This window comes from Ictidomys tridecemlineatus, chromosome 1 (assembly GCF_052094955.1).
Source record: "Ictidomys tridecemlineatus isolate mIctTri1 chromosome 1, mIctTri1.hap1, whole genome shotgun sequence".
Taxonomy (NCBI): Eukaryota; Metazoa; Chordata; class Mammalia; order Rodentia; family Sciuridae; genus Ictidomys; species Ictidomys tridecemlineatus.
Genome location: NC_135477.1, coordinates 217318605 through 217344173, shown reverse-complemented (window position 1 = coordinate 217344173; position 25569 = coordinate 217318605). Strand labels below are relative to the sequence as shown.

Genomic DNA, 25569 nt, shown 5'->3' with positions numbered 1-25569 from the left:
ATTATTTCAATCCCAGGCTCTCTTTCTTAAGAAAATCATTTTTTAAAAATTTGATACATATTTACCTTAAATAATTTACATATAGGGGAATTACAACAAGGAACATAAAAAAATTATAATCTCCCTTCCAGAAAAAAACATTTACATGATTCCAATGATTCCCAACATCTTTATAAGAATGGTTCCTTATGACAGATGGAGGGGGGGAATAAATATTTTCCTAAATAATTAGATTATATGCTTGTTCTTTTTATTTATTAAATTTGCTTGTAATTGATGCTAACAGAAGAAAAATAACTTGAAGATAGACTTGCTAAATTTTACATGAATATATATATATATATATATATATATATATATATTTGATAGGATTGAGAGATTATGAAAACACTGAAGACTTGATATTACTTTTTAAACTGTTTCATTTTAGACAATCCTCTTTCCTCACTTTGAATAAAGAGCACTCAGTACTTTCACATTTTCTCCTTCTATCCTTCCCTCCCTTCTGCCTTTCTTTCCCCTCTTTCTCCTAATTGTTATTCTTACAATGATAAGAATTTTAACATGTAAATCTCTATATCATAGTCCCTGTTATTATTTGTAATTCACCCTATAGATAAATATACTGCAGAGCAACTACTCTGTAATATCCCTTTTGAAACTTACCACTCTTTGTAAATTATACATGCATATGGGTGATTACTTATGAGTGGATTTCTTCTCCCCAAAGACTGACAGCTCCCTGAAGGCAGGAACTGTTTCCCTGTTTACCACTGTGACACTATACCTCAAAGAATGCCTGGTGCAGGATATTCCACCAAAATTTGTTGGCTTGACAGACAAAGATGTAAGAGTCCCATGGAATATATACAGAGGAATAATAAGAATGGGATTCAGAAGAAAATGTGGTGTTCAGGAAAAGTGTTACAAAAGATAATGCTTTTGAGAAACATGGATTTTGACAGAAGAGTGTCTTGGTTCCATATGTATGTCTCCTCTGGGGGCAGGATGTAGTGGGGACCAGCAGGAGATGGGCCCAGTGAGATGTGTTCTTGATACAATTCTATTCATTATATGTGTTTCATACTCAGAAAATCATTTGGATGAATACCTAAGTGTTAACTGTCATTACAGGCAGGCAAATTGATTCCAAGTCATTTTTTTTGTTGTTTTTACATTTCTCCAAAACCTGTCTTTTCAATAATAAGCACATATCACTTTAATAATCAGATAGGAATAATATTATCATTTTCATTTTTTAAAAATTTGCATCCATAACAGTTAACTTATGGAGGGCGTACTATATTCTAGAAAAATTCTCTAAATAGTTCTATGGATTACATATTTGACAAAAAAAAAGCCTATGAGATAAGTTTTATTGTTTTCTTCATTTATGAATGAGAAACATAAAAACATAGAGAAATTAAATGGTTTGGACACGATTACACAGATAGTAAGATTCGAAGGACTAGGATTTGAAACCAAGCTGTCTAGCTTCAGAATTTATGACACTTATACAGCTACTTCTCACATGAGAGCAAAACAGGGATAACCAGAGCTCTTTACAGCTCTCCATTAGAAGAAATCCAGGCAGCAGTAATGACACATAGACTGCCCCCACCTTTCAATCTTCTTATTTTCCATTCTTCTTCTTATAAGAATTGATATTATCCAACAAAGACCACTGAACTTGTTCATTAGCCTGTCACTATCAGCATTAGAGCTGCCTGGATGACTGGGAATATATCATTTAAAAACAGTTAGGATGTAATCTCCTAAGTAAACTATATGTATATTATTTCTCCATCTTCTTAGATTAAATCAATGGATAATTCATCACCTTGCCTTAAAGGGCCACTTCAAAACCCTTCACTTATATTGGCATTTCTGTTCCCAATATAAATGTCATGCCTCATCAGGGTTGGGTAATGAAATGTGATGTCCTCTATTTGCTTGTGTTTTCAAGGGCATTTGGTGAGGCTGCAGTTCTATACAACTTATCCATCATCTCACACTGCCTTGACTGCAAAAGGAACAGAAACTGCAGGTAATCCTTCGCCCTAGGCAAAGCCTCTGCTCTAATGTAGGACAGAAAACCAAATACAGTAGTGAATCATTTCTAACAAACCTTGAATACACATATTGCATTGTGACTTCAGGGTCTTCTGAATTTCTTTTTTTTGGTCAATTCACAAGGGTTGAAAATGCATGTGTCTGATATAAGTTTCTTTGTGCCAAGAAGCTTTTTATTCTATTTTTAAGAAATTGGGTACGTGAGATTTAATCCATGTCTAATCCAGATTCTCTAATAGCTAGGCTTTTGCAAATAGAGCATGTGTATGTATGTATGTGTGTGTGTGTGTGTGTGTGTTTGTGTGTGTGTATGTGTGTGTATGTCTGTTTTCTTTTTTAAGTACGATATTTTTGTTTTACATGAACATTTCATATTGTATCTTATGGTTTTTAATAATGTAAAAAAGGCTATATGACCTCAAACTTGTTAGAAGTTTTAAAATAAGCATATTTCATAACACACTATAAATTCTTGTTTGATAGTTCCATTTAGTTTATTTTGGGATCACCTCTTGATAACATAGGAGAGTTTCTACAGCCAATTCCGTTTGTTACAACGATGTAGATGGTTGACTTAGTAAGAGAAGTAAAATATTCAATTAGGGGTCTAAAATCATTTAACTCAACTCATCATGTAATTATGAACTCTTTGTTCATTTTGTAGTGTTTGACTCCTTGCTGAAGAAAACAAACTCACCCCAGGAAAATGATCAAAAAAAGCTAAAGTGAAACAATGATTATTCTCTTTTATGCTTTTGTTGATGAGTCACCTCATTTGTAACCATTACCCCAGCTTAGTCTATATTATTTAAATCCCTTCTTTTGCCTAATCTCATTTGCTTCCATCCATACTGATTTGCATTGTTTTCTCTTGAGACACTTCGCAAAGGAAAATGGTTGTGCTTTGATCTACTCGTGTTCTTTCTATAATCTAGCAGAGACCTTAACACTCAGTACAGCACTTTACTGTCACACAATTATGCCATCATCTATTACCATCGATATTTTTTTTCCAGAGAAACTGTTCTGCATCTCTGAAATTTCTGGTGCTTCTTCAATGATCATGAGCAATAAAACAATAAACTGAAAGAGGAAATAGAAAATTCAAACACAAATTCAATAAAAAGATCGCATTTTCCTCCCTCTCCACACAGCTACATTCCCTCCTCTGACATCTGATGTATTCACTCATATAAGTCTGCATTTTACTTTTGTATTTTCCTGAGGTCTCATAAATATGGGGGTGGGGGGAAGCTGAGTTGTCCTGTTTTCTCCACTAACCCCAAAGTATTTTGTACTCTCTCCTGAGAAATAACATGTGATCCTCAAAGTGCACTGATGTGGCAAGCTAGGGAAATAGCACAGGAGACTGGCCTGGCTTAGCACACAGGTCACTGTACCTTTGTGAACAAAGAATAGGACTGAAGGAGATGGCAGGAAGTTCAGTCCCCACCCCACCCCCCAGGTAAGAAGATATACTAGTCTCCCTTTAATTTCCACAAGTTGTTCTGTGTCTTATAATAACAAATGAACTGCTATTATTTGTATATTTGCACAAATATAAGACTATGCCTTGGATTTAGAAATTCTAATTGAGAGAAGAAAGAACACAGGTTATGGTTTAGAAGTGAGGTGCCCCTCAAAAGTTCATGTGTGAGAATGCAAGAAAGTCTAGAGGGAAAATGATTGGGTTATGAGAGTCTTAACCTAATCAGTACATTAATCCACTGATAGGGGCTAACTTGGATGGTAACCATAGGCAGGTAGGGTGTGTCTGGAGGAGGTGGGTCATTGGGGGCATGGCTTTTTGAGGTAAATGTATTGTTGCTGGTTTGTAGAGCCAACCTGGTTCCAGGTCTTAAACTACTTTCCTCTACCTCACTTTTCTGCCATGATTTTTCTCTTGGCCCCAGAGCAACAAAGTCAGCCATTCATGGACTGAGACCTCTGAAACTGTGAGCACCAAAATAAACTTTTCCTCCTCCAATTGTTCTTTTTCATTATCTTTGGTCACAGCAGAAAAAAAAAAATGACTAAAATATATATTAGAATATCATTGTATATTTCTCTTTTATTTTTAATTGTAGCAAGAACACTAAACATAAGATCTGCCCTCTTATCAAATGTTTAAGTGCGCAATACCTGTTGCTGATTATAGGTGCACTCGAAAGGATCTTTAGAGCCTTTCATCCTGCCTAATCTGTAACTCCCCACTTCTCCCTCCCTCCAGCTCTGGTAACCACAATTCTACTCTTTCATTCTATGAATTTGACTATTTTGGACAATTAAATGGAATCATGCAATATTTATCTTTCTGTGTTTTTATTTACTCAACTTAGTTTAACACCCTCAAGGTTCATCCATTTTGGCAAATATGGCAGAATTTTCTGTTGAAGGTTGAATATTATCCCATTGTGTGTGTGTGTGTGTGTGTGTGTGTGTGTGTGGTGTGTGTGTGTGTGTCCATCCCACATTTTCTCATCTTCTTCATCTGTCAATGGGCACAAAGTTTGCTTTTTGTTTGTTTCTGTGGGATTGAATTTTGCTGTCTTTCCTAGGCTGGTCTTTAACTCTTGGGCTCAAGCTACACTCCTGTCTCAGCCTCCCAATGAGCCTGGATTGCAGGCATGCACCAGCAGGCTCAGCTTTACACAAAAGTTGTTTCTACATCTATGTCATGTATTGCCCTCATGAATTTAATGAGCATCTTTATGAAAATTGTTTTTAATTTTTGTCACATAAATCATATAACTCCACTTCATTAGGGTCAGTTAATGGAGATTTATCTTGCCCCTTTGTTTGGAACATCTTTGCCTGGTTCTTCATTTTCCTGGACTTTGCACTTGTATATATGCATTAGACAATGCAGGCACTCCACCTATCCTCAGTTTTTGTGAACAGCCCCTGCATGGTAGAGGACCACCACTAGACAACCCAAGTGGAGCGTTTGGGGGCCTCCACCCATGCTTTCCCTCCCCAGGGAGGAACAGGCAGCTGTGGGTTTTTTCACCTCACTCTGTGCTGAGTCAGGAGGCAGAGCCATGGCAAACCACTGTCTACATTCTGCCCATGCAATTAGACTATGCACACCATTCAGGACCCTAGGATTAGTAAAAACAGATGCTAGTTGTCTGGAAAGCCCTGGAGAAGTTGGGGCAGTGGACTCATAGATGAACTCTGCCTCTCCCTGGGGTGAAACTGAGAGCTGAGATTTTTCATCTATTCCCTCTGGAATGAATCACATTGAAGTCCTAATTAGAATAAGATATATTCCATGCTTATATAATTATATCAAAATATAATCTACTGTCATGCATAACTAAAAAGAACTAATAAAAATTTTTAATGTGAAAATGAAAAATAATCTAAAAATAAATAAAAAATAAGTGTAGTCACATTGGGTTTAGGGCTTCAACATATGAATGTGTGGGAGGGCACACAATCCTGTCCATGACACTCAAAATTCTCTTGTCTAGATTATTTCCCTTCCCTTAACACTATTGTTAAAAGAAAAACACCTAGACCAGTTAAAATAACACTATCAACTGGAAATCCGTGCTATAAAACTCCTTTTCAGCTTACCTGCCAAAGTGGAAGTGAACATGCACATCAATACAGGCAAATAGGAAACTGAGAGGTTTTGCCACAGCAAATAGCCAAGTTCCAAATCCATTTTGAGTACAGGTAGGACAATAGTCATAGAATTCATAACTTCTCTGTAGCATAAAAACTTAATCTTCTTTCTTGAATTCTTCCATTCCCTTAACTTCAGGAATTTCACCTCAACCAAATCTGTGACATGGCTGTGTAATGCCCATGTGGTAAGCTCCTATCATTAGAATTAAGCCCATTGAGTGATCAAGAGGTTGAAGAAAGCACACAGGTTTGGGGACCAATGTTCTGATTCTTACTGTTAACTAAATGATTTACTCCCCTGTCAGAATTTGGCAAGTTATTTCACCTCTCCAACAGGAAGTTTCCTTCTTTGGTACAAATAGAACCAATAAAGACTCATAGACTTTTGAAAAGTAGAGATAATCAAGTAATTGCATATAAGATTGTGCCTGGAAAAAAAGATTAATGACTTGATACATGATGTGAACTAGAAAAAGATGAAGATAAAAAAGAAGAAAGTGAAGAGGAGGAAGAAGTCTATTTAATTTAAAGGGTACCCATAAGCAATCAAAACTATCTTTTTATTCACTGTAAGAAACTATAGCACTTTGGGGAAGAAAAAGCTGGGGAATCTATACTACTTGATGGAATATATAGTAAAATGCCTAAATTCTCAAAATGTTGGGAATGTAGGGTATATCAGAACAGAGTGGGAATAAAGCGTAGTCAACGGAGTAGGAAAAACTGGATCCTCCTTCCCATCACAGGCACACCAGCTCAGCAGCAATCCATAGATTGATTTCTTTTGTGAGAAATCAGACACTAAGAAAAAGGCTCCTGTACCCAAAAAGACCATGAAACTAGACTTAGCAAAATTAATAGGGAGATTCAGGACACCTTTTGCCCAGAGACCCTGCCCTGGCACTGTGCCTGATGACCAGAAAGATTTCCCCTAAACTCACGTTCACCCAGAGGAGGGAAGGAGTTGGTTTATTACCCAGAGACTTAATTTCCTAAAGGGGAGTCCCAAAACTATAAGGTTTTTTCACTTCAGGGTGGAGTCCTATTCCAATAGGGAATGTGTTATTATGAGAAGAGGAAGAGATACCAGAGCTCTTGCTGGCTCCTCTGTATGAGAATAAAGTTAAAATGGGGCCATCTGTAAGCTGGAAGAGAGCCCTCACCAGGACCCAAATACGCTGGCACCAGATTCTCACATTGCCAGCCTCCAGAGCTGTGAGCAAATTCATTTCTGTAGTTGAAGCCAGCCAGTCTATATTTTATTATGTTACCTCCCAAAACCAGTACAGTGAGGGTGTGGGGGAACATTAGTGTCTGCCACCTTCCTTTCCTCCTCCCCTCCCTCTGATGAGAATTTGGTGTTCAGCCCAAATGGAGAGAGGGCTTAGAGTCAGATGACAAAGCATCTATGTCTAAAAACAAAAATAAACAACAAACTCCCTCTAAGTTATGCATTATGGTCCACATAACAAAATACAGCATGCAGCTGGGGAGAAGCTCAATTCCTCCACCATCTCATATGTGTCAGTATCTGAGACCACAGATGCATCACTGTGGTCACAGTGATCAAACACACTTGAGAGTAGCTGCCCTTGCATGACAGCCTTCCTCTGCAGGGCGGCAAATAGACTGATTGAGATGAAGGATAACAAGGAACATAATTGTCTTCAGCACATTTAAAACATCTGGGGCTTTCAGAAATACTGAAAGGAGATTTTGGTGGAAAGGGGAAGCAGGGAGGATGGGAAGAGACCCAGGTACTGTAGCCATGCAGATAGATGTGAAGGTAAAACATACTGCAACTAGGACAATGTCATTAATGTAATCTCATTTGTATTCACAGGCTTTGTGAGGACTAGTAACATTCATATCCATAAAGTGAAACATTCCAATCTATGCTGATGCTTGCTTTTTATCACATGGTTATAATAAAGTCATCCTTGAAATATAGTATTGGCATAACTCATTATGCCAATGTTGACATAATGGGATTCTTTTCTTTTTGTTCATTATTTTTACAGGGAAATTATTTTCTTATCCACATCAGATATTCTTACCTAGTATTTTAAGAAAAAACTCTGATGCACTACTAAATATGAATGTGTGTGTGTGTATGCATACATTCTCATTTTCATTTACATATAAATGTTTTAGTTTATTCAGATATTTCTCTGCTTTTAGAAATACATGTCTTAATGCAAAGTGATCTTCCCAGGAACAAAAATTTCCAGAAAAACATACTAAAGGATATAATGCTTATAAGACAGGTATCTTTGAGAAAAGGCACCAAGTAATCTGACAAATTACTCTCAGGTATTCTACTTAAGAAACACTGAAAGAGGGTAGCATCGAATTCCTCAACATAGCTGAAGTCAGATTTTAAGCAGTTGATTGAGTCTTTCACGTTATTTCAGATGCATATCTATGCTTTAGATAAAATGCATTCATCACTAGTGAACATGTCAAAAAAGAGATCATAGTAAGACAAGATAATGGTCCCAGTAGCCTTTGATTTAGCTGCACTGACAGGGCCCAAGGCAGAAGAGAATTTCTACTTCCAGAATGGATATGGTTATAGCAAATTGGTGGTGGTGGTTAGGAGACTGTGACATTCTGGGAAAAACAGTGCAATCAAAAAACAAGTTACTTCTAACAAAAAGTGGGTGGTGAGATTTATAAACGTGCCACTCCCACTCAACCAACTGCCTCTAGTCTATTCCCACATAGTCCATATCTTTGAGGGTTTCCTTTCCCTTGCTTGGTGGCATGTACTTTCAGGGCACTCTGGACTTTCATCTGGTCTCAGACTCAGATTCTCATCCATTGCAGTACCACATGGAATGGACAGAGTGATGTTAGAAGTCTCTTCTTCAGCCAGGCGCGGTGACACATGCCTGTAATCCCGGCTGAGGCAGGAGGATCACGAGTTCAAAGCCAGCCTCAGCAAAAGTAAGGCACTAAGCAACTCAGGGAGACCCTGTCTCTAAATAAAAGACAAAATAGGACTGGGGATGTGACTCCGTGGTTGAGTGCCCCTTAGTTCAATCTCTGGGACCTATCAAAAAAAAAAAAAAAAAGTCCCTTCTTCAAATAAAGGGATCCAATGCTGGAGGCTGCAGACTTGTTGCTGTTTGGAAGCAGAGAAGTGGGGGAAAAGGTGCTGTTCTGTGTGCAGGACCTTCCTTGATTTTCTAAGACCTTCCTCTTGAGCTTGTGCAGCATTATAAAACAGGTGCATCTTAGAGGGTGACACTAAGTTCTCTGATCCCAGTCGCAGCCACCCTGTCCTGTTAGCACTAACTTGATTCCTCTAGGCAGGAATCTCCAGTGTTGCATTACAGGGTCGCTGCTTGCTGAGGCCAGGTTCAATCTTTTTCAGCTGGATGTGTTATGGGAACATGGATGGTTCATTGGCAGGAAAAGAAAAAAGAGGCCACATGCTCTCTGGCTGCTCAGTACTAAGCACTGTGCTATGAACTCTTGTTTTCTATTCATATTTTTTTCAATTAACCTCTCCCTTTCAATTCTTTTGCTATTTGTTTTTCAAAAGTTTTAATTTATTATTTTACATTCATTAGTTCAAAATTTGTTTCCTTAGTTCTTATTTTTATTTGCTTCCCACGTCTATTTTTATGATGTGATCTACTCTTTTACCTTTATATTTGCTCCAATTTTATTTCTAACCTTTGGTTCCTTTTGTCTCTAACTTTTTTATTTATTGTTTCAAATTTAGCATATTTTATCATGCCATGAATTTTATAGGTTCACCTTTTTTTTTTTTTTTTTGGTTTACTCCTCTTTCTATTTTTACCTTATTTTCCACTATTGAAAAATAAATTCCACCCCCTCCTAATTTGCTCTTCTTCATCTCATATATTTTCATCAACATATTCTATTCATATTCTCTTTATCTTGGTTATCTTTATCTTCGTCTTCTTTTTTAAAATATTTTTTAGTTGTCAGTGGATCTTTTATTTATTTATTTTCCATGCTGAGAATCGAACCCAAGGCCTCACAATGCCAGGCAAGCGCTCCACCACTGAATCACAACTCCAGCACCCTACCTTCATCTTCTTGTATCCTGGTTATCTCATCCACAGGATAGTGGGCCCTCACTCTGACCAGGAATATCAGAAGCTCTTTTTTCCCCAGGTTTTTCCAGCAGGTCCTTCTCTGGATACCCACATTAGTCTTTTCATATTACATCACTTCAAAATTTTAATCCCAAGAAATCCAAAGATCACTGGTGAATAATTCTCTTCAAGGTTATAATTCTGTATGGATTATGATTAAATGATAATATTTTATGCAGTCAAGCCCACTTCTTAAATTTCTATGTATATTTTATATGCTAATGATCAACATTTGGTAAATTGTGGCTATGGCAGACAACAATAAAGGAGGATATCTAGGCTTGGGGAAGACCTGGGAAGAAATTCGTAATAAGTGACTTTCCAACTTTTTGGTATAATATTATCTAAAGCAATCTTGATAGACAATAAGCTAATATCTAATTTTCTTATCAATATAGGTTTAAATATTTGCAAGGGATCAGTTATCCAGTTGTAAAACCGACATTTTAAAATAAAATTGTTAACTATTCTAAAAAAGCATCCAATGAAATCTAAATGCCATGATAATTTGGTACATCCCATTATCCTTTAAAAAAACACATTATAAAGTCTTCCATATCAGAAAGAAAAAATATTATTACTGTTTCTTCTTGAATTTATAATTCATTTTCTCTGAAAATGTTATAAAACTTGTAGTATATTTAACCTTGAAAGCATTTTATAGAGAACTATTATACTTCTGTGTAACATCGGAACATAAATTGACATTTGATTTTTAAGAATCAAAGGGAGATCAGTAGACATAAGGAATGGTGGGGAAGAACAAGAAAGAAAAGGGAAACTACTGGGGAAATGATATTGACCAAATTATATTGTTAAATTTTGTGCACGTACAAATATGAAACAACCAATTACACTATTATGTACAATATAATGAACCAATAAAAATCATAGAAAAATATATTGTGTTGGCATGGTGGTGTACCATTTATCTATCTGTCCATCTCAAAAAATATGGATTCTCAAAAAATATGGAATCTCAAAAACAATATATTCTCACAACATATACAGATAGATACTGTGATCATAATGATTTAAGTGTTAAAATTTTGCTTCTGAGGGATTATCATTATAATCACAGAGTTTAGTATAAATTATTCAAGACATTTCATATATTTTAATAATTATTACAAACACTAAAATTTAATTTAAAATTCATCACTTAATGAGTTTATCATCTTAAATTTACCTACAAGATTATTTGTACTAGAATGAGAAAAAAAAAAAGCTCAGCAAAAATTTTACTCCTATATTTTAGTTTTATGGTAAATTCTTCTATAAATAAGCATATGGAGATAGAGGCGTTCTATCAACAACATCATTAAATTTCTTGAAATCTTGACACATTGCCAAAAAAACCAGTGATGTGATATCAAAAGTCATCCTCAACTATCAGCTTTGTATCTGAAGTCGGTCCACCTTCACTCTTCTAAACAGCAAAGATTCAATAATCACTCTTCCTGCATGAGAACTTTTTACTCAATCATTAGAGTTATTCATTTTTAATACCACTCCCAGGACAGTATTTCAAATTGTCCCATATTTCATTTCTATGGCAACACTTTTAGATTCCATACCGATAAACCATAGTGAAGTTAAAGGTAGGGAGCAGCTGTTTCTTTTATAAGAGTGACAATTATGAAAAGGGGAGTTGGGGAAGGAAAACTTTTAACTCCAGCTGGGTTGGTTCACTGGTAGCTCTGTTTTAAGAAAGGGAACATATGGAAATCAAGGGTCTAAAAATGGTGATCTTAAAATTACTCATGATCAGGTACCCTGTTTAATGTCTTTGCACACCCCAAGGTAAACATAAATAATTGGCAGATCACAGCTTACTGTGAATTCCTCTGGTCTAACTTTGGTGAGGGTCTGTGAAGTACAAAATGTCCCCAAAGGCATTCATGGGAGAAGGTTCAAGATTATAGCTCCAGCCATACCTCAGACACATCTCTACAAAAGTGCAGTGCAACACGTATTAAAAGATGGGCCAGGTGCCTTCTTGACCAGGTCAGATGTTCTTGAGTTCTGAGCAGGCAGGACTGACAAACAGCTGGCCCCTCTGAACAACTCTGGACAACTCCTCAGTGCAGTGGGGAGTGACTAAGAAAAACTTTCTCAGATTCATTATTTTTATGAGTCTATTAGAATCTAAAAAGAGTGGCTGCATCAAAGTCATGGGCACTCCCTCACATGCTTTTTTTTTCTTCCTTTCATTAGGGAGGGTCCCCACTCACCTTCTACCCCTCACTATAGCAGAACCTACTGCAGTATTATACAAAATAGTTTTGCCTCCCAATTCAGTCTCTGAAATAGACCTCTCCTTTCCTCTTCCTGACCCTCTCTGTGATAGACTGAATGCTTATGTTCCCCCACATCCAAATAGATTGACACCCTAGGCCCCACGAAGAAGGTAGGGCCTTTGGGAGGTAATTAGGTCATAAAAGTGGAGTTCTCAAAATGGGGACTTAAAAGTACAGATCAGGAAGTGTACTCCTCTCTGGTCTCCACCACATGAGGATACAATAAGAAGCAAGCCATCTGCAAACCAAAAATGAAAACTTTGCCATACACTGTGTCTGCCAATGCCTTGGTCTAGGCCTTGTTCGCCTCTAAAACAGCCAGATAAATGTTTAACCACCAGCTCTGAGAGCTGCTCCACTGCAGAGATGATCTGGTCCATTACCAGTCTTATTTTTAGGAACTGGCCTGGAATCATTGTTGTTCAGAACTCACTGGCCAGATCTAGTAGCATGGCCTCACCAAACAGGAGCCAGGAAGTGCAATCCAACCTTTGTATGGAAAGAAGTGGGATGTCACATTCCTGGGAATCTCACTGTCCCTACCCAGCTGCTCCCTCATTCTGCATTTCATGCCATTTCCTCTCCCACTTGTGCCTGCCATCCTGGCCTTCTGTCAGTTCCTCAGCTGCCTTTTGGGCATGTACTTCCTCAACTGAGCTTTTCTTTCTTCTTCTTTGCCTACTACTTTTCACTCTTCTGGTCACTACTAAATAATTCTTTCTAGGAGAAGCTTCCCATAACACCTCTCCTCCCTCAGTCTGAGGTAATGCACTCTATCAATTCTTTATCAAAGTTCTCTCATCTGCTGCTTTTATAGCTCTCATATTTAATTATTTTTATAGAATTATTTGTTTATCTGATTAATTCATGTCAGACTCTCCCATTTATCAATGCCCTAAGAGAGGTGACTGGGTCAATTTTGTTCACCACTGTGACTATCTCTGATGCCTAACTTGCAATTATACAAAATATATTTGTTGAGTAAATGAAGGAACCCAGGATCTTTTAGGATTTTACCTCAAGTAACCTTTAAAACAAAATTTCTCCCCTACCTTATACCAAAGAATTATATAATTTTGGAATTGGTGTTACTTTTGATAAGACATAGTAAATAGCAAAAATAAAACAGGAGTAGAGCTCAGTGTTAAAGCAGTTGTCTAGCATGTGCAAGACCCTGGGTCCCATCCCCACCACTGTAAGTAAACAAAAACACAACAGTAAGAAATAAATGGACTGTTAGAAATCTGCTCAAGGGGAAAATGCTATAGTGAAATTTCATATTCTTTCAAAAGAAACAGACTCATGCAAGAAATCCTGAGATTGATCATTAGATGTAATTATCAAGAAGAAACTGTCAATACTATAGAAAATCAAGTCCTAGACTCTGATAATAAGGTGTCACCTGAGGATTTTTGTGTGTGATACAGTTGTGTAGCCATTTCTCCCATACTGCGTGGGCCTCTGCAGTAGGCTTTCATATTGTATGAATGTTCCTAACAAGTTTGAAGATAAAGCACACAAAGAAGTGTTTAAGGAAGTTTCCCTAGAACTGTTTAAGCTTCAGCCTTAATAATGGCTTGTTCCTTGCCAGCTGTTTATCTTTAGTAACTCTAAGGGTATAGTCTGGCCTGGCTGGAGCCAAAGGTTAGGTTTCACTATTTGTCAAAGAGACAGCTCTTGACCCCATTTGACTTTTAACCTTTTGGTGTATTATACATTCCTTCCAAAGTCTAAGCCAGTTTTCTTCATTGTAAATTGCAAATTGAGGCTTTTCTGGCTAATGGTTCTGTAAAAGAAGCAGACAAGATACAGGCCTGATTATATTTTATATTAAGCACTGTTTCATAGCTTGTTAGCTTGTGAAAAAAAATTCACAATAATTCAAGATTATTTGTAGTTTTTACCCATGAGTTCACAGAAACAAGAACTGGTAATGGGCTAAGCTGAATGGATGCAAAACAAACCCCTAATCTGATGATTAATGTGGCTGCAAGAACAGGCATAGAAATGGGGTTTTAGGCATCAGCAAGAACATTTCTGTAGAATTTCATAAGGCTAGGCCGGCCAAGATCCTATTTCTTTTTAAATTGTAAGCTGATTATTTAACTAATTATGTGACACCACTCTTACATATGCTTGAAGTTTCTACCCACTTACAATTGAAGTTTATGACATTGATTCTTAATATGTTAACATTCGTGTGTGTGTGTGTGTGTGTGTGTGTGTGAGTGATTAGTCTGTTTGAGAACATGGGAAAAATGATAGATTGTCTCACTACTCCCCAAAAGGCATATATTAGTCACCAAAATATGCAAACAATTTCAATGGATTTAGTGGTCTACTTGAAGTACATGCAGGAAAGAAAAATAAAATGAACAAGCTTCAAAACAACTACTTTAAAAGGACATCATCTTTGGTCAATGTTCTAAATATTTAACTCTCAAAGTCAGTTTTGCAGGATTAATTCTATTAAGTAACTGTTAATCCTACTTACCTAGGTAGTAATCCATGTTGAATCAGCAGCAGTTACATATCATTACAAAATATTAAAATGGTCTCTGTCCTGGTTAACAAGTAGCTGCTACTTTGAGCACCTCTGAGTCCTCAACTAATAACCTTCCCCATTCCCCAGAATTCCTGGGACCAGTGCATGATCTAGCAAAGGGGAAACTGAAGGCTGAATGACCTAGCAGGAGCTCCAGGATGCAGCGTCCACACAAAGACCAACACCAGTTCTGTCATTCAGGACCCATGACTTATTCAGGTGAATATAGTACCTGAATTTTAACCATTTAATTTTTCCAAGAGTTATAATCTAATTGGAAGGTGAGAAAGAACACCAGAAACTTTCTTTTAGCTATTGAAACTGGAAATATAACAAAGCAGTAGGCTTTTGTCCTGTCCTGAAAAGATTATTTATGAGTTAAATTTCCAGTTGGAATGCAAGAAATGAGAGGGGAAGGGAGTTCGGGGAAAGAAAACTCTGGGTACTTAGGGAAAAGAGATAAAGGAAAGGGGAAATGGCTTACAGCCACTCAAAGTGTTTTTGACTGCTTAGCTTCCTGTCCTTTAGGAAACCATCATATCGTCATTCCATAGGATTCTGGCAGGGATCCTATTCCAGATCCTCACTGCCCAGCCACTAGAACAGACTGTCATAGTATCTCATTTCCTATTAGTAGTATGTGACTAAAGAGTAAACATAAGATCCAAACCATAGCCCAGCAGAATCCCTCTCTGTGTTGAAGTAGAAAGCTCTAGATATGAAGAGGAGAAAGAGGTTTTTCTACAGCACACCATGCTGCCATTTCCTTTCCAGATGGAAAGAGCCTGTGTACAGACCAGACTAAGAAGAGGTAAGAGACTGATGGAGAAAAAAGCCCCATCCCAGCTCTGGAGTTATTCCTTGTATCTTTAAGTCCCCAAGTACCCTTCTAAGATAGCGAATAAGTTGTCATCAATATTGTTATTATTGAAACTGCTTAAGCTATTTTAAGTTGACTTTTCTGTCCCTTGAAAACAAAGAGTTCTCATCAGTTTAGAGGGTTATACTACTGGCCATGTTTATGGGGTGGGGGTGGGAAGGGCATGTAAAGAATGCAAATTATTTATGATCAGGATTCAAAATTCTAAATGGAAGGGAGAACTAGCCAATATTAATACAATAAACTTTGCAGCAATCTACAATCATTTTTAAAACACATGCTCTGATAGTGTTTTGACTGCCTTTTTGTGTGTGTGTGTACAAGGGATTGAATTTAGGGTTTTGCCAAGTTTCAGAGGTTTGCTGTAAACTTGCGATCCTCCTGCCTCAGCCTTCTAAATCACTGGGATTACAGGTGAGCACAGTGCACCAGCCTTAATTGCTTTTTAATTGCTTAGTAGTGAAAGAGCATGAGAACCGACTATTATAATCAGTAAAAATATTTTGCAGTTCACAGTTCACATTTCTATTCTACTGACATCATATATATTTATATATATGTATATATATATATAATCTGATATCATATATATAAAATATCTGATATCTTATATATACATATATATAATCTAGAATATGTATTTAAACTTGATAATTTATGGTAAGAATGTCTTATATATCTCTAGGTAAAACAATAGAGAAGCTGAGGATGAACTTTTAAAATTACTTTTTCCCAGTAAGATGGAGTATGTGGAAGCTTTATTTCTGGAAAAAAAATACTTAGGCATTCTGATATAAAATCAAATAGCAAATTATTGGTTTGATTATTAAATACTAGAATATTCAATATTCAAGGAGCTTTAGGAATAAGACAACTAGTCAATATTGTGGCTCTTAAACCTATGAATTTTTTTCACATTTAAGATTCGGCATTCTATCTTTTCTAATGATTAAACAAGGCCATGAGTGCCTTTTATGAACCACTGCATAATTATTCCCATTCAGTAGAGAGAGTTATTAAGCTTCATAGCACTTACTGAAAGCTTTAGCCATGAATAGAATTTTCCATAAGAATAGAAATCTCATCACAATGATCTGAAGAGTAGATTGTAAGGGCAAAAGGTTATAAAGTAGATGATTTGCCATGATTTCATCCACTGTCTGAATGCAGACACATAATTGTCAACTCTAGGAAGAATAAAGGGTCACAGGAACAAAGTGAGGAACTTTGCACCTCAAAAAAAATTTTTTTAGCTAGGTACAGTGGCAAATGCCTATAATCCCAGAGTTCAGGAGGCTGAGGCAATGGGATTAAGAGTTCAAAGCCAGTCTCAAAAAAAAAAAAAAAGTGAGACACTAAGTAAGTCAGTGAGACTGTGTCTCTAAATAAATTACAAAATAGGGCTGGGGATGTGACTCAGTGGATGAGTGCCCTGAGTTCAATCTTCAGTAGAAAAACTTTTAACTACACTACACCAGAAGAAACAAAATAAAGATTTTTCACTTTTTCTAATAGTGAACTTCTTTTAACTCTACTACAAGGAGTGCCAAAGTGAACACCAAGAAAATATCACCCACAGATAGAAATAAGACCAGATTAATTTATTAATGTGATCAAGGCTGTAGGCTAAATTATAATATCTTAGAGTAAAATTTGTGATCCTGGGCCATTCTTAATTCTGGGGCATTGCAAATAACCAAGCCCATAAAAGAACATTATGGAAGAAAATATTAATAACTAAACAGCTGAGAAGGAGTTAGTAACCAGGATACATAAATGGAACTCAACTCAATAAAAAGCATTCCCCAGATCCCACAATAGATATAAATAGATATTTTGAAATGAAGACATACAAATGATACACAGATTTTAAAAGCTATTCAACATCAGGAATCATCAGGAAAATGTGAATCGAAACTTCGATGAGATACCACCTTACTCTAGTGAAAATGGCTACTATCAACAAGACAAGATTGCCAGGTGTGGTGGAACGTGCCTGTCATCTCAGCAACTTGGGAAGCTAAGGCAGGGGGATCACAAGTTCAAAGGCACTTCAACAACTTAGTGAAACCCTAAGCAAGTTAGTGAGATGCTGTCTCAAAGTAGAAAATATAAAGGCTGGGGATATAGTTCAGTGATTAAGTACCCTGGTTACCAAAAATTTTAAAAATAAAAAATAACAGACAAAAAAATAAAAGTAAGTGCTGAGGATGTGGAGAGAGGGAAATTTTGCACACTGTTGGTGGGAATGGAGATGAGTAGAGTCCACATGGAAAACAGAATTGTGGTTCTTCAAAAAATTAGAAATAGAACCACAACATGATCCAGGAATCCCACTACTGAGTATATAACATAAGAGAATTAAGTCTCTGCAGCATACACAGCTATTTTTATTACAGCACTATTCACAATAGCCAAGAAATGAAAACAACTCAAGTGTCCACACACTGATGATTGGATAAATAAAATGTGGTATGTACACACATGGAATAGCACTGAGCCCAAAAAAAGGATAAAATCCTGTCTTTTATAATAACATAGATGGAACTGGAGGACATTGGGTTAAACGAAATGAGCCAAGTTCAGAAAGACAAACACTACATGACCTCACTCATATGTGTAACTGAAAAAGGTCAATCTCATAGAAGTTGAGAATAAAATGATGGGCACCAGAGTCCAGGGAGAATAGCAGGGAGGAAGGGGTGGGTAAAAGTTGATCAACAGGTAACAATTGACAGCTAGATGGGTGAAAAAAGTTCTTATGTTCTATTACATAAAAAGATGACTACAGAGGACAATAACAGACTATACATTTTTTTGAAGCTAGAAGCAAGGATTTTGAATATTTTTACCTAAAAGGAATAATACTTATTTGAGGAAGAAGATGTATTTACCATGATGTGAGCATTATACAAAGTATAGGTATAAAAAAAATATCACATGGGACCCTCCAAATAAGTACTTTTTTTGAGAGTGGGGTCTCTTTTGTTGCCCAGGCTGGCCTCGAACTCTGTCCTCAAGTGATCTTCCTGCCTCAGTCTTCTGAATGACTAGGACTACAGGAAAGCACCACTGCACATGGCTAGTACAATTTTTATGTTTCATTTAAAATTTTTGAAACAAGAGCTTAAAGAAAGACATAAGATGGGGAGTCAGGTGTGGAATCTTATGATACTGCCATCAAACAAAAAGGATGTATGGAACATGGATTCTGTCCTCAGTTGTCTGAGATGGTGTGTTCCTGACGTGATTTAGGTCCCCTTTTCATCCTCTGAAAGGGTTGAATGGATCTCAACCATTCTGTAACCCCTAGATATGGTCACCATGGACACTGTGCTCCTCCAGGCGACTCTCTATTCATTCAGGAGGGTGACCAACGTGAGGCCACACAAGAAAAAGACTATCTCTGTTTTACCCCTGCTCTTGCATCATATTTTTAAAAGACATTTCTCCTAAGAAATATTCCCATTTATATTCAATGTGAGTGGATGGAAAAAGGCTACTTATTCGTGCCTGGGTAGAAGTCCTTCCTTCAGAGATGAATCAGAGTGTTGAGTAATGCTGAGTGCAAAAGGTGCTCTGTCCGCACTCTAAGTCTCTTAGGACTTGAGAGAAGGCAGTAAGAAAAGCAATAAGAAAACTAAATTCCAGCTATAAGTTTCTGCCATATTCTCTCCAGAAGAATGCAGAATGAAATTAATCCTTACTTTACATAATTAAACAACAATTCTTCAGTAAGATTAAGGTTGAATTTTAATTGGCCAAATGACCTGAAAACATATTTGGCAAAGAATTTTTGGCAATATGTGAAATTACATATGTAGTTCTACAGATATTTAGAGAGGAGAGAGAGAGAGAATTATGAAAATGTTTGTACATGCCTTCTTTAACCTGATTAGCTCTTGATGATAAAATTATTGGAAATTTTAATATTCATCTCCATCATTTTTAGTTTTTTTCCTAAATTTTATTTACTGAACACCTGCAACATTTATAATAAAGAAGTCCACTTTATTTAAAATATGAGCATATTAAAATAAAATATTATTGACTGTGCACATAGCATTAGCCTTAGAGTCAACCAGATATAGATCTGTCTCTTTTCTGCTGTGTTCTAACTACATGACCTTAGAATGGCAGTTTTCATCCCTCATAGTCTCAGAGTGCACATCACTGGATCCATGAGAAATGATCTGTCACTGTCTAGAGTGAGTGATTGAGGCAGCCATTTATGGAGCAGTTTATAAGACATCCAACAAAGCTGAAGATAACCTGAATGTTCGTAAGAATGCAGAAATCCTTTTCAGATGATTCCAAATAGCCTGCATTATGATAGAATTGTTTAACATGGGCAAATGTTGAAAGATAAAGAATGCTTATATTTTAAGTGATTACTGTTTGGGGCTGAATTGTGTCTCCCCAAAATTCATATATTGAAGTCCTAACCCCCATTATGTTAGAATGTGACCTTATTTGGAGATAGTCTTTATAGAGGTGGTTGATTTAAATGAAGTCATTTGGGTGGGCCCTAACCCAATATTATTTGAAAAAGAGGGAGCAAGCAGAATTTCAACACAGGACAGATGGAACAAGATGTGAAGAGACATAGAGGGAAGCTTTCTATCTACAAGCCAAGGAAAGAGATAGGGTATAGAACTTTCTTCTTTTTCTTTTTTTGGTCAAATATTATTTATTCTTCAAAGTATACTTTCATATCCAGTCTTACATTTTCAAGTAATCAAACAATATGGAACACTTAAAAGTATGTGTTTCATTATTGACCCAGGTAGTAATGAAGTAGTAGCTTAAATTTTAGCATTAGTACTCATTATCTAATTTTAGATTATTTCTACCTATTGTCACACATCTAACAATATTTTAGGGATAGGGTGTCAATTTTTATGTTTATGAAATAAAGTTCAAATGAAATAGAAATAGAATGAAATAGAAAAGAATGATCTATCTTTATTTATCTATCTTTATCTTTTCTATTTCATAATTATCTATGAAATAGAAAAGAATTATCCAGTATTAATTAGCACTAATATTTTGTGTATAGTCTTATGAATATTTATTATGGATAAGTATTTTCAAAAACAGGATCAAACATGTTTTTTCAACCTTATTACCACTTTATACCTATTGACCATTTCCAATAAATAAATGGCATCATAATTTCAAGTTAGTAAATTTTGTTTCATGTGGTGGATTTGCTCAAATTTAATCCATCTCTTAATGTCCTTATAATAATCTTGATATATAAATAGTGATTAGTTTGTTCTCTCTAAGCTCTCTGAAGGAAGCAACCCTACCAGCACAATAATTTCAGACTCCTAGCCTCCACATGTGACAATAGAATTCTGCTGTTTAAACCACTCAATTTGTCATACTTTGTTTTGGCAACCTAGCAAACTAATACAGTTGTTTTTTTTAATTCATTTTATATTTTTTTGTATGAGCAGTCTTCATTTGTCTTCACCTTCAAGAAAAGCAGAATTCACAAAGGGAAAGTGAGAATTTATGAAGCCACTCGGCATGAGCAAGAAATTAAAAAAAAAAAGCTACACAATAGAATTTTAAAAATATATTATTTAATCTAGTTCTTCACAGATGGAAGCTCCAAGTAGACTATTCATTTTCTTTCAAAGAGAGAAAACAAAACTTTAAGTTTTCTAAAGACAAATTGACTGTTCCATGACTCAGGTTTACTGTGCCTTAAGAATAAACAAGAATTTATAGGATGAAAGAAGGCAACTCTAAATTGTGTTCCTTCTCATGTTGTGTATTCACTTGGGTGCACTTTACAGTGCAGGCACACAAAACTATCTAGAAGGAAGTTTACTTTTACAAGTCACTGAACACTAATGCATAGTTTTAATGAGACCAGAAATATGCTGGTCAAGGCTGAAACCCTGAAAGCTAATGACTGAGGCAACTGTGAGGCTTCCTGGAGGAATAATGGATTTCTGGGCCTTGATAGTATTTAATTACATGGCTTCCAGGCCATTAGTTTATAAGGAAATATCTAGTTCTTTTATCTCATACCCAAGTCTCCTTGCCAACTCACTTGTCCTTTTCAGAGTTAACTGCTAATGCCTGAGGAAATACCATTAATATGGGTGTTTCTTCACTCAGCAGGCTCTTGCTACGCCCATCCACAAGGTGGGGGACAGACAAATTTTCAGGATTTTAAGTGTGGATTCTTGTTAACATCTCTTTCAACTAAATAGGAAGTAGTATACTTAGGTTAAAAAAACATGATTGTGATTCAATAAAATTCTTATTTCTGAGAATCACAGCCAGACTAGGGTACTGAACATGATGGAGAGATAAGGAAATGTAGGCTGTGGATGGGATACCATTTTATGACTGTTATGAGGTAGTTTGATCCCTATTTGCAAATGAGCAATAAACAGTTGAGAAGAATTGAATCTTTTGTTGAAGGACAAACAGAAATCAGGTGGGGGACCTATTCATGAAACCCTCTTTCTAATCCCAAATCCCATTCACATTTGAAAACTGCCATAAAACATACACAATTTAAGTAAAAAGATATTAGGAACTATTTTTTCTGAACTTATTTCTCAATGAAGATCTTTATATTTTTTATGATTTTCTAGGTATAACTGATAGATTTGATTTAATTCCAACTTATCATTTTGGTGCAGGATATTTTATACTTGAATGTCTAAAGTGGCATAGTAAATTTGTCTGTAATTCAATATTTATTCCTTACTTATTCTGAAAGATATATATAGAATCTATAATTATTAGAAAAATAAAGTGATGTTAGAGATCAATTAGAAATAAATTCTGTCTGTAAATGAATTTATTTATTTATTTTTTAAGTATTGTGTGTGGGGAGCGGGGGAGTGTGCTCTGATGGATATTAGGGAATCCAGTCACACACAAGGCAGAAAGGGTCTCTCTTCTGAAGGTTTTAGAACTCTTAAGATCCAGAAGGAAACCAGACACACACACACACACACACACACACACACACACACACACACACACACACACATACGCACACCCCTACTAATCCAGGACAAGAGGCTAAACAGAGGCTACTCAGTCCATCATTTCATTTCCTTGGATGTGGAGTGACTGCTTACTCACTTCAGTAAGTAATCTGAAGCGTAGGAACTGTTTCTTATCTACAAATGTACCTCTAGCACCTGACACCTGAAAAGTGCCTGCTTCTTTCAATTAAACTCAACTTCTTTCTCAGTAAATCTTTTATCACACATCACAGCCAGACACAAGATTTAAGATTGACTTTGACTTGCCCCTTGCCTTGGGGCAAATTCCCTAGTAAAATTGCCAACACATAGCTTAAACCAAATGAACATAAGGGAGCATTGGGAGCATAACGGGTCTTTAATAATTCATTGAAAACCCAGTAGGATGTTGGTTGCCATATAGGTGGAGAATCAGACCTGAGTTTTCATCACCAAGCCTCCTGTCTTTTTCACATTGGTGGAAGAGTTACCCCACTATTCCCTTAGCAGGTTTCATTACTTTTGACAAAGATAGCTTTTTTTTTTTGAGAAGGTAGTAAGACTGACATACCAATAGATTATTGTACTTCATCAAGGAATAAAAGAATCATTATTAAGTTGATATAGAACTTAAATGCAAAAACATCTTTCTGGTATAGGAGAGAAATAGGGCTTATCTGGGCAAAAGATATGTCAGAAATGGAGTGAAAAGAGAATCTTGATCTTTCTCTTTTTTATCTCTCAGCATATTATCTCATTAAAGAGGCATTGTTGAGTTCTAGTTCTTCTGTATAAAACTCAAATAATGAGGAGAGTGAATAACCATCCTCCCCAACACCCACCATTACATATTTAACAAAATAAAAAGAGAGGAAAAACATACAATTTATTTCTAAGCATGGGCAGGGCCCAAAGATGCCAAACCAGTCAAATTATACCAAATGATGTGTTGTGTGAGCCTGGAGCACCTGGGCCTGGTGGGGAACCACAAGGGCTAGCTCAAGGGCCCTAGTGCTGAGAGACAAAAGAAAATCTAGCTGCATAAATACTGGAGAGCCCAGAAAGGGAGCCCTTGTGCTGAGAAGTCTGAAAAATACCTAAAACCTCCCAGGCCTTCTTCCCAGTCCTCCTAAAATGGATTGAGCAGGAATAGCCAACTTATTCGAATATGTTTTGTATATATATAATCATCACAGTCATGACCAGATATCATAGAGAAAAGAAAAGACAAGAGCAAAAATACCTCCGCAGAAGGACAAAAACAAACCAGAAAAATGTTCCAACACCATTGCAGGAAAGCATCGTCTGAATTCATAACAAGAATTTTAAAAAATTGTTGAAGGAATGGCAACTCTGAAGAATCACAAAGAAGTGAAAAATACAGAATTCAGTGAAAAGTGTGTCAGATCAAAGGAGAGAACAGATGCCCAAACAACAGGAAGAGGTGAAATGAAACTAATAGGATTCTGGAAAGAAATCAAGAAAAAAGGAAAAGTCATCTTTAAAAAAAGATTACATTGTGGGCTGGGGGTATGGCTCAGTTGGTAGAGTGCTTGTCTAGCATGCATAAGGCCATGGACTCAATCCCCAGCACCAAAAAAAAAAAAAAAAAAAAATCCATTGCAATGACTGTCAGACAAAACAGACACAGTAGAGACCATATTAGAGGAAAGAAATGAGAAAAGAAACTAAGAAAGAAATATTTTTTTAAATATTAGAAGTACAAGTGGTTAGGCTAGAAAATTACAAACTTGCAAATAAACTGTCTACCATACATCAGAATAGATTCCCAATATTAAATTCAAACATTAAGAAATAAAGAAAATCCATTTAAATATTAAAATAAAAATCTTGTAGAAGGCTTTTTAAAACTATATAGTTTTATATATTTAAGAATTTTATGAGTTAAATCTCAAAAACAGCAAAGAGTATATTAACATAACTTAGCTATATAAAAATAAAAAATTTTGCATGGCAAGTTAACTATAAGCATGTATAAAGGTTAAATGTCAAGGAAAGAATAAGAAAATTTGCACCAATAGCACACGCCTGTAATCCCAGTGGCTCAGAAGGCTAAGGCAAGAGGATCATGAGTTCAAAGCCAGCCTCACCAACTTAGCAAAGCCCTAAGCAACTTAGCAAGATCTGTCTCAAAATAAAATATAAAAAGGTCTAGTGATCTGGCTCAGTGGTTAAGTATCCCAGGGTTCAATCCCTGGTACCAAAAGAAAATTTGGGAAGATATGTTAGAAAATTTTTACCCTTCCCTTCCAGTAGATATGAGAATTTGGGCCTATAGCAGCCTTTCCTTACCACAAAACAAACAAACAACAACAACAAATTAGAAAATCTGGGCTAAGGCTAATAAATCTTACAATCCTAACAATTCTATGATATTATATGTTCACTCTTAGAATTAAATGTTTCACACATGTAAGTTGAGATTTGGATTCTAAGAGTTGAATCCTGACTCATTTAATAGAACAATTTTCTCTAAAAATGATAATGGAATTTCACAAATGCTTTCTGCCACACCTACTCTTTTCCAGAGAAGAAATGAGAGTATGAATTTATGGCAGTGGAGCAAGCACCCAAACACACTGCAGTTTAATTTTCCTTTATTATTATATTTATAATTTACTGTGGATGAGTAACACTTATTAGTATGCTTTCTGTTGCCACCAACACTGAAAGCTGTTTTCTGTCTGGACTTTCCCAACCATGAAAGTAAATAATTCTTTGAAATATACATGAGTCAGCCCCAGTAAATTGGGAGAGTTCAATTGAGTTTGGAGATACTGAAATTCTGATGTATTTTCCATTCATCTCAGAAACCTGATCTGTATAAGGTATCAGGGAAACAAAAATTAATTTTTAGAATCATAAAACACTATAAATCATCTAACTAACCTCTCTAGGCCAGAAGGCTTTTCATTTACCAGCAAAGTAGATCACTGGATGTCTGAACATGAACCAGGGCTTTTGAACTGTGGAGAGGAAA

At 36.1% G+C, this 25569-nt stretch overlaps 1 protein-coding gene and 1 long non-coding RNA gene across 7 annotated transcripts in view; one reads left to right on the top strand and one right to left on the bottom strand.

Annotated features, from left to right (window-relative positions):
- Positions 1-25569, bottom strand: part of Pde4d (phosphodiesterase 4D) — a 1337035-nt gene that overhangs the window by 931633 nt on the left and 379833 nt on the right. The gene's annotated exons all lie outside the window — the stretch shown is intronic.
- The window catches only part of LOC120885863 (uncharacterized), a 222604-nt gene that overhangs the window by 132895 nt on the left and 64140 nt on the right, over positions 1-25569 (top strand). Inside the window, exon 3 of the long non-coding RNA XR_005728615.2 lies at positions 1967-2047. This is a non-coding gene — a long non-coding RNA (uncharacterized LOC120885863). The remainder of the gene's footprint in view (positions 1-1966; positions 2048-25569) is intronic.